General features: G+C 37.4%; 1 protein-coding gene across 1 annotated transcript in view; it reads right to left on the bottom strand.

The window, feature by feature from the left end:
• The window catches only part of LOC311302232 (uncharacterized protein), a 340,899-nt gene that overhangs the window by 171,492 nt on the left and 159,157 nt on the right, over positions 1 to 10,250 (bottom strand). The window lies entirely within an intron of this gene.

The following is a 10,250-nucleotide window of genomic DNA, read 5'->3' as shown; positions in this document are numbered from 1 at the left end:
AATAAAACCAATAAATAACTTCATAAATATCTAATAACATTATTAATATGCATACATTATCATTATTATTAAATACAACTTTCTAAGACAACTAAACTCATATCCTTCTACTAAGCCCTGTTTTATTCAAAAACACAAACATCGCTCTATACCCTACATGCCCTGAATTCATTTGTAATATTTCCTTCATTTCAAATCTAATTTTTTCTTTTCTAAACCAGTCTTTCAGCCTCATCCTTTCCTCCTTATACCTATTACAATTAATAATTACATGTTCTACTGTTTTGTTAATATTACAGACCTCACACATCCCAGTTTCATGTTTCCCTATTATTTTAAGCGTACTATTTAATCCAGTATGCCCAAATCTCATTCTCGAAATAATGTCCTCTTCCTTTTTATTCCTATTATTTTCTCTCATACCTCCTACCCTCTCCTGGATACTGTAGAACATTCTCGCTTTTGTTTCTATATTCCACTCCTCTTGCCACTTCTTTCTCATTTCTGCTTTGATTATGCTTTTAACTTCCGCCTTACTATAACTTATTACCATATCTATCTCTGTTTTTTTGGTAGCATTTTTGGCATATTTATCAGCCAATTCATTTCCTTCTACTCCTGTATGGGCTGGAATCCTGATGAATTTTACTACTACTCCTACTCTATTAATTCTATAAACAGCTTGGGCTATTTCCAACAAAATATCCTGTCTTGCTTCTGATTGCATGTTCTTATTATTGGTTAACGCACTGCTTGAATCTGACCCTATTAACACTTCCCTTGACCTACTATTTTCTACCCACTCAAGGGCTAAGAGAATAGCCGGCATTTCTCCTGTAAACACTGACATTTTATCATTAACTCTCTTATTTAACATAACATTCATTTCTGGTATAATGAACGCAGCTCCTACTCTATTATCTTCTGTTTTTGATGCATCTGTATATATCTTAGTAAACATAGAATAATTCTCCTCTATGTATCTACTAACCTGACTCCTATCAATACTATTCTCTTTTTTCCACTCTAAAAGGTGCAAATCTACCTCTAATTCCCGTAATAGCCAAGGTGGAACATTAGATAATGGCACAGTTGGACTTACTGTCATATCTCCTATCCCTATCTCATTGACTGCATCGATTATTATCCAACCAAAGCTCTTAAACTGTCGTCTTTCCCTTTCTTGACAAGGTTGTAACACCTTCTGTGTCGGGTGTCTTTCCTTATGCCCTTTTAAATTTGCCCAGTACGTTAATGCTATCTGATTTCTTCTAATCTCCAATGGCATCTCATTCATTTCTACTTGTAATGCTGCTACTGGGGTTGTTTTAAAAGCACCACAACATAGTCTCAGCGCCTCACTTTGAATAACATCCAACTTTTTTAATAATGTTCTTGAAGCAGACTGGTAAACTGTACATCCATAATCAATAACTGCCCTAATTAATCCAATATATACTGCTTTCAAAGAGGTCCTACTTGCTCCCCACTCTCTACCTCTCAGACATCTTACTACATTCAACAACATTTTTCATTTTAAAGCATTTTAAAATTTTCAGATATTTAAAACATTCCACTTTCTCTAGATTTTTGTCATAAAGTTTAAGTTGAATCTGTTCTTGTTTTTTTCCTTTGTGAAAAACAGACTTCTTTGGTCTTTGCCACTGAAAACCTAAAACCTCATTCCATTCTCCAACTCTCTACCTTCCCAATTGCCTCTTGCATCTTCCTCACTATATATTCTATATTCCTTCCCTTTTTCCACATAACACCGTCATCTGCAAATAAAGCAACACTTATAGATCTATCAACTTTACTAAACACTTCATTCATCATAATTGAAAACAAAACTGGACTAACTATACTCCCTTGAGGAGTTCCATTTTCCACCAAATACTTTGTACTCAATTCCTTCCCTACTCTTATTGCGATCCACCTATCAGTTAAAACGTTTTTAATCCAACTATACATTCTCCCTCTTATTCCCATTTGATATATCGTAATCATTAGAATGAACTTCAAACTGACTAGAACAAACTCTTTGAAATGTATATATGATACTGGATATGAAACTGTTAAAAATGTAGACAGACAGCAATCTGTCTTAAATGTTAATATTGAGTTTTTGGTCACATCCTTCCTATATTAAGGGGGACCAGCCAAGGAATTTCACCTTGACAATAAAGAACAATCATTGGAAGATTGTTGAAAGAATTTTATTTTTTATTATTATTAGAATTATATAAATTATAGGAAGTTCAACATCTGATCAATCTGAAGGATCTAGTGAGATTCTGGCGAGCTTGTAGAGCCTCTGATTATCAACACAAGAATGACACAGTTTGCAATAAAGATGAATTTATTAACACAGAGATATACAAGAGTAAAATATCACACTTACTAAATACTACTAAGGAAAGTGACTACACTACTAACGAAAAATGACTAAACTACTAAGAAAATGTAATCAATAATCAAACAAAAAACTACAAACAACTATACAAATGGATGTTCACAATGAATGTTAAGTAGATGAGCAATGGATTGGATGAAGAAATTGAAGTCAATTGTGGTCTTTCTAGATGCTGGTATAAAATAGTAAATAAGCATTTACTATGAATACAGATAATGTGTCTTATGTATCTATCTGTATATGCAGACCCTAGATACAGTCTCTACAAAAAAAACCAAAACAAATCTGATATAGCAACAAGCTATCCTGTAGCTCAAACAGTAGAGCGTTGGCGCTTGCAACGCCAAGGTAGCCACACTGAGTGCTGGAGGTTCGCTGCTGGTCCTTGTGTAATCTGGAGAACTGTGGGTCAGGCGGTGGTTAATCTGCAGGATCCTTTGCAGGCTAGAGGTTACAAAGGCAAGAGTCGTGCAGCTCAGGTGTTGAATGCTGAAGTCCTCAACAGAAGCGGTTGAGCTGCTTGAAGGTCCATGTCGGTGAAGGTTTACTTGCAAGAGTATTCTTGGTTGTGCTGTTGTTCCTTCCCTCTTTAGGTCAGAAACTCTACTACTGTAGTGGTGTGATTGGGTCGTTGCATTCCAAGTGTTCCAATCCCAAAATACACAGTTAAATGAACGAGTGTCTTTAGAACCTTGGAAATTTTCTTTCCAAACCTTTCTCAAAGTTCTTGGGGCAGCATTCCGAACTTGTAGAGTCCAAACTTGATGTAAATTGGTTGAGGTATCACCCAGATGTCCATTTCTGTGTTAGTGGGTGAGATTACATTGGCTGTTATTCCAGGTGCAGTTTCCACTGTGAGCGCACAGTTCCCTGGATGAATAAGGAGATATGTAGGACATGTTCCTTACAGTTTCCTGTCCCTTTTTGTGGTTCTAAACCAATGTGTAAAAAGATTTGTCTTTTTCTCAGGGTTCTTTGTTCCTACCGTGTTCTAGCCAGTTTGGGGGCCCTGGGCAGTCCATGGTCGTTCACATCTCAAGAATGGAGTTGAGCTGAAAACCCATGAACAATGGGCAACCGGTGATTAGATTAGAGATCAACGGCAGTCCTGATTACCATTGTCCTTTAGTTGTCTTTGAGAGTCCTATCACATCCTTCTGTCTTCTTAATCACAGTAAGACAAAGAGACTCCTGTTGTGAAGTATGGACCTCTGGTGCCATCGTGTCTGCTGTTCACTACATTAGGCATTTAAAAGCTCTATTGACAAAGTTAAAACATGGAAAGCTCAAAAAGCAAACAATATTTCAAAAAGCAAACAATATTTCATGGCTTTCAGAACTAAAATTTATCCTGATTCAAGCAGAATGAGCATAAAATAAAATGATTGATAAAATGAGTAATAAGTTTAATCGATCATTACTTGAAGCAAATGCAAAAATTAAGTAAAAGTGAAAGCGAATGAGACAGATCTCTCTCTTTACTGACTTCTAAGAGCCAAATCATCTCAAGAGAACAAAAGTGTCCAGTTTCAGAGCTACTGTACATACAATTTTATGTTGTATTTGCATGGAAGAGTAGAAGTGGAAGATAAACTAGATGTTCTGATGAAGAACAACGAAGAACGAGTTAAAAATTAATATCAGATTAATTTCTCTCTCAAAAGTGTTATGTCCTTTTCTGGTGGTCTTTCAGTTCATCTGCTGTAGTAACAGACTTCCAGCACTGAAACACACACTGCCGTGTCTTTTCTGCTGTAATATTACGAATGAATCTTCTTCTTTGTGTGGATTGTCATGTTGGTATTTCTTCAGGACTAATGCCCAATGAAACAGTTTACCGCACTGATCACAGTTAAATGGTCTTTCTTCAGAATGAGAAGATGTGATTTCAGAGAGAAAGCCTGAGCCGCTTCCCAGTGTGAACTCTCATGTGAATCTTCAGACTTGATTTACATGTGAAGCGTTTTCTACACTGAGGGCAGGAGACAGACTGTTTTTCCTTTCTTGTTCACGTCCATCAGGTCTAAAAGAAACATTAAATCATGTGAGATTTCAAATGAGAGACAAACGTGAAATGAAAAGTGAAGCTCAAAGTCAAGATCACTGAGTATAATAGTCATTTTAATCCCATCAAATCTGGTCAACAACTTTATATGCACGATTGTGATCTATTTTAATGTCATGAAGATGATTTGTGTTATAAATCACTAGTTTTGGTCATGAAACTCTAGATGACGCAGGCTTGACATATGATCTGTGAGAAATCACAGTTTTCCACACGACACAAGCTGATTGGCCTCTAAGCTTATTTGTTTGACGTTTGTTGTGAAAGGGCCGTCTGTCAACTATTCTCATATTTTTGCATAGTGTTGAACTGAAGGAAAAGCAAATTCACGCCTGTACAATAGAGAGCGTAAAAGCATCTGCCAGGGGCATAAATGTAAATGTCTCGCATGGCAAAAGTTACTTTCAATGGACTCTTTTACACAATTATCTTGCTAATCATTACTTAAGTCATTACATTTCTTTGAAGGGCAAAGAAACTAGTTGAAATATTCTCCAACCTAAACGCCAAACTTTTTGTTCTTCAGTATAATGATGTTTCTTTAAAAAAAAAAAAAAAAAGTATTTAATGATCAAAACAAACAATCTAACCAGGGCTGAAACAACTAATTGTACGTACATCGTACAACTGATCTTACAATGATAAATGTGGCAATCTTCATTTACACTGAACAAAATTATAAACGCAACACGTTTGTTTTTGCCCCCATTTTTCATGAGCTGAACTCCAAGATCTAAGACTTTTTCTATGTACACAAAAGGTCTATTTCTCTCAAATATTGCTCACAAATCTGTCTAAATCTGTGTTAGTGAGCATTTCTCCTTTGCTGAGATAATCCATCCACCTCACAGGTGTGGCATATCAAGATGCTGATTAGACGGCATGATTACGGCACAGGTGTGCCTTAGGCTGGCCACAATACAAGGCCACTCTAAAATGTGCAGTTTTATCACACAGCACAATGTCACGGATGTCGCAGGTTTTGAGGGAACGTGCAATTGGCATGCTGACTGCAGGAATGTCCACCAGAGCTGTTGCCCGTGAATTGAATGTTCTCTCATTTCTCTACCGTAAGCCGTCTCCAAAGGCGTTTCAGAGAATTTGGCACTACATCCAACCGGCCTCACAACCGCAGACCATGTGTAACATTGTTTTCACTGTACAGGGCAGATGGCAGACAGCGTGTATGGCGTCATGTGGGTGAGCAGTTTGCTGATGTCAACATTGTGGATCGAGTGGTCCATGGTGGCGGTGGGGTTATGGTATGGGCAGGTTATGGACTACGAACACAGGTGCATTTTATTGATGCACAGAGATACTGTGTTGCAGCATGTGGTGGAAATTCTTTCTCAACTTTAAATAATAATTGGAAGACAGCTGGAGATTTCAAAAGTTATAAAGATCTTTATTTCTTGCAAGAAATTGACATTCACATACAGAACGCATCTCGTATGTGAAGGTTCCGACTTCTGCTTTTTGCTCAGCTTATATACACAAACACATCCTGATTAGGCTTCACCATTCGTTTACCTTAAAAGGACATCCCAACTTAATCTTTGTCTTGCATAAATTATATCCAAACAGAACAACATCATGCCTAGATACAAGTTCCTGTTTTTAGCTGCTGCTCAAAATTCACACCTTTTGTCTATCGTTATTTTGATCTGAAGCTACGCACATACTTCACACTTTAAGTCCAACAATAGGTCACTTGAGTACTCTTAGTCTCTTTGCTACTAAGTCTCCTATAACTCAAAACATTTTGTTCCTGCAAGCTTGTCTTAACTTATGCATTTCTAAAACTTGGTTACATATCTTTAATAACGTGCTTTAGCTCATATGAATATATTTCTTCAAATGCTCATGAGGAAAAAATAAAGTGACAGATGTTAATACAAGTTGTACACTTCTAAAAGTAAAAACACATCTAAGAGTAAAAAACACATCTAAATGTAAAATTTCTATTACAATCCACCCCATGTTCATTCAAAGAACATACACAAAATTTGACATTTACTTCTTCCATAATCATAGTACATTGCCTTTTAACTTTGAATCAAGTTTCATTATCCTTTGCTAAATTTCGAATCACTTTGATCTATTAGGCCTTTAGATACTGCTGATTAACCATTTTCTCTAACCATATTTTACTAGCTTTTAATTCAAGCAGGCGATTGTTTTACTTAGTCAGATCTATTTAAGGATCTGTGTAATAAAATCTAACCAAAAAGCTCTAGGATACTTTCATTTTTATCCTTAACACAAATATCAATAATTATATTATTTTGTTTCAAACAATGTCATTAATTTTAAAATTAACTCTCACCCAGCTGTTGCCATGAGAATAGCTTTAGCTGCTGATAGGTCATTTAATCATTAATCACCTATCCTAAAATCCTATTTTTCCAGAATTAACATGTCCTGCCTCTATTTGTTGGCAATGCGGAATTAATTCATAATGGATCCATTGATCCAGATCATTAAATCTGTAACTTCATTTTGAATTAAGAAAGCTTTTTAGAATTTTGCTTTATGAGCAAATATTCTATTTCACTGAAATGTTCTAACTGTTGAGATTCATTTCAGTTTAAATCTAACATGTTTGTGTTACATTGTTCTTGGTCTAGGTTTTAACTTTGTGCCCCCTACATAATTATTTTTAATTCAAGACCTTTCTCAACAAAACAAAACAAAACCATATTTCATTTCTGGAAGCCGGGCTAAATAAGCAAGCACTGTTACTGTATTCCTAGATAGATAGACCCGCAGTCACCTCTCAGATATCAAATACAAACATTAGACAATACATGAAAGGAACATTTCAATAATCACACTGGTAACCTCCTTAACTAATAATAATCCAGAAATTAAATATGTTTCCCAAAATCAATCTCCTTTTGAAAGTTTTTCTTTTGCATTTTAACAAATGGAAACACCTAAAAGATATTTAATTTAGTCATTCATTCATCGCTATAGAAGTTTACCCCATTATCTACTCGGACCTAGTCCAGCAAAGTAACTTATCCTCTCTTATTAGAGAACAATTATTATTTTTTAGCATCTATGATATCTGAATTAGGGTTCTAAACCCCTTAAGTTTCTTCAAAAATAGTCCCTAGATTATTTATTATCTTTACAATAATGTACCTAGTTAAGAGTCCCTATACTCTACAGAATTAAGAGATTTTCCTCTTCTCAATTTACGAGTACCTGAAATATTTTCAAATTAATCAGTAATTGTTCAAATCATGAGATCTAAATACTCAAGTCCTACAGTATAGTTTGATTAAAACCAAATAAAACATCAATAAACATCACACAAAATTAATTATTATACTACGCTTAAAACATTAGTTGGTTCACATCTTCCACCAGGTGTGTTGATCATCTCGTTGCCCCATGGACGTTCCATCTTCACCAGGGTGATTCTTTGCGAAACGTTGCAATGGGCTTATCCCACGTTGGCAAGGGAGGAAAGTTAAAACTAGCACTTCCTTTGTCCCTCACTTTACGCTGTGCGTTGTCGTTGGTGTCGGCGTTTGGGGTTGCTGAGGGCTGGTTGGCGTTTGGCTCAAGCTGGTTGGTGTAGTTTAAGTCGATATGCTTGGGCGGAGGTGTCACCGCACCCCAGATGGGACCTTGTTTGTGGAGTGAACCCCAAAAAATAACCTGTGAATGGAGACCTTAAGTATTTTTGTTAGTGACAACATGTATCATGTCGCCAGACTCATCTGCTTGTCTGGCCGGTCGTCCTATTTTCCGATGAGACCTGTAAAATTTCATGTTAAACAGTAACAAGACAATATTTTATACATTTGGAACAGAATCAGTTCTGTTCGATGAGATCCATCATGACATCCTGTAAAAAGTAAAACGTTAAGTATTGGGTGGACAGGGCAAGCTAGCTTGCTCTCTTCCTTCCCAAAGTTATACGCTGTACGTGTGTGGCATTGTTTATTTCTACCACAACAATAACCCAGCTCAGGATAGTTAGTCAAAATCATCCATGGTTGTTATTTTATTGGGAATATTTTCTTCCCTGTTGGGTCATATTTAAATTTTTTAGATACCTTAATATTTTTCCTTATAGTAGTAGCTGTTTGTAAAACCCTGTGCTCAGATGGCCACACATTTTGTCAGCCACCAATCTTTTAGTGAGTCACATTGTTTCACAAAAAAGCCCCAATGCCTCTCCACTCTGCAGTCTGTGGTTTAGCTAAAAAGATGTGAGGGACTTTCCCCTCTACATCATACAGTGATGCTTGGCTATCAGTCAATTCAACCTTCACAGCACACCATTTATCTGACCAAATTAACTCTGAGGTTTTCAGTTCCTCAATCTCTAGTTCAGACCATTTTTCAGCAAAAATTTCATCTGGCTCCCTGCTAACATGACATGTGCAATGCAAATCACTTTCTTCCATGAAATCATGGTCAGGAGGCATCCTATCTGTGGCTTTGTTTTGCAGACCACACTGAGGAGTGCTCCATTCAAAAACAAACATGGCATTCGCACCATGCTCATCTCAGCAGTGAGGCCACTGTCATCACAATACAAATTCAGCTTCAGTTTACACATCAAATCTCTTCTCAGAAGATTACAAGGACAGGTATTAGTCACAAGAAAAGCATGAGAAAATGAGCGATCACCAATCTGACAAGACAAATCTGCTATATATGGTTCCTTTACCAGATGCCCTGTGGCACTTCTGGAGGTTGCCCATTTCCCAGATAATACAGTTATATCAGGCAATTGTTCATTTTTAATTACTGAGTTCTTCACTCCACTGTTAATTTAGAACTTAATTTTCCTACCCTCGATACTGATATCAATCATTGGTAATTTTGCAAATGCTTCATACCAAAAGTTCAGTGTCAGCAAGCGAATTTTCTTCATTGCAAGAAACAGCAAGCATATTTTCTTCATTGCAAGAAGCAGGAAAAAGAGATAAGATTAAACATATTTACCACCTGGGAGTCAGACCCTTCACCGTCGCTCCCCTCCCCCTCCTTCTTTCAATCTCCTTGTGGCTCTGGTGGCTGTTGGAATCCTCTGTTCTTTGAAGGATCCGGACAGTCATTTCTCCAGTGTCCTTTTCGGCCACAATTATAACAAACTTCAGGGTCCATTGCGGGTCGGTCACCCATTCCACGTCCTCTTCCACCCCATCTTCAGCAGAGCCAGTTGAGTGTCTTTGTCAATCTTTTCCTGTTTGTTCTTGGCTTGGTCTCTCAGCAGCTGTTGTTGATGCGTTGCGTGTCGCCGGATTTCTTCCAGACGCTATTTTGACCTTTTTCCCTATTTCAGGGTCCAGACCGTCCAGAAAAAAACAGTTTTCAGATATCTTTCATACGTACTTATCTTTGATTGTCTGGCCTGTGCTTCTCTTTGGGTTGGTGAATATTTACGAATTTTGCAGATGGAGGAGTGTAGTCTGGAGGAGCAGAGGGCAGGGTGATCGAACCTAGCAAGCTTCGATGTTCAGGGTGTCTTGGTGGTCTTGCTTGCAGACTCGTTCCCTCTTCTTCTTTGTCTTTGTCTTGATCTTTTGCCTTCCATTGCTCCTGGTTGTCTTTGTGGTTCATGGAGGACCACTGTTGGTGGTGGTTGGTAGGGGGAGTAGGGAGCCGGACAGCAGTCGTCCTCACCCAGGCGGGTTTTCATGCATCTCATTTCCTCGGAAGAATTAGAAACAGAGTTTAGTAAAGTTTTTTCTGGCTTCCTCTTTCTGGCTTCCTCTGCCTTTGTCTCTCATTGCACTCTCTAATGGT

The sequence above is a fragment of the Rutilus rutilus genome (genome assembly GCF_951802725.1).
Source record: "Rutilus rutilus genome assembly, chromosome: 1".
Classification (NCBI taxonomy): Eukaryota; Metazoa; Chordata; class Actinopteri; order Cypriniformes; family Leuciscidae; genus Rutilus; species Rutilus rutilus.
The sequence above is the reverse complement of the archived record's forward strand: the minus strand, read 5'-3'. Positions and strand labels throughout refer to the sequence as shown.